Below are 439 nucleotides of genomic sequence, written 5' to 3'. Positions count from 1 at the left end.
TGGAGTTCACTCAGACTCACATCCATCGAGTCAGTGATGCCATCCAGCCATCTCATCCTCTGTCATCCCCTTCTTCCCCTGCCCCCAATCCCTCCCAGCATCAGAGTCTTTTCCAATGAGTCAACTCTTCGCATGAGGTGGCCAAAGTACTGGAGTTTCAGCTTTAGCATCATTCCTTCCAAAGAAATCCTAGGGCTGATCTCCTTCAGAATGGACTGGTTGGATCTCCTTGCAGTCCAAGGGACTCTCAAGAGTCTTCTCCAACACCACAGTTCAAAAGCATCAATTCTTTGGCACTAAGCCTTCTTCACAGTCCAACTCTCACATCCATACATGACCATTGGAAAAACCATAGCCTTGACTAGATGGACCTTTGTTGGCAAAGTAATGTCTCTGCTTTTCAATATGCTATCTAGGTTGGTCACAACTTTCCTTCCAA

The sequence above is a fragment of the Bison bison genome, unplaced genomic scaffold, assembly GCF_000754665.1.
Source record: "Bison bison bison isolate TAMUID 2011002044 unplaced genomic scaffold, Bison_UMD1.0 scf7180017864316, whole genome shotgun sequence".
NCBI lineage: Eukaryota > Metazoa > Chordata > Mammalia > Artiodactyla > Bovidae > Bison > Bison bison.
The sequence above is the reverse complement of the archived record's forward strand: the minus strand, read 5'-3'. Positions refer to the sequence as shown.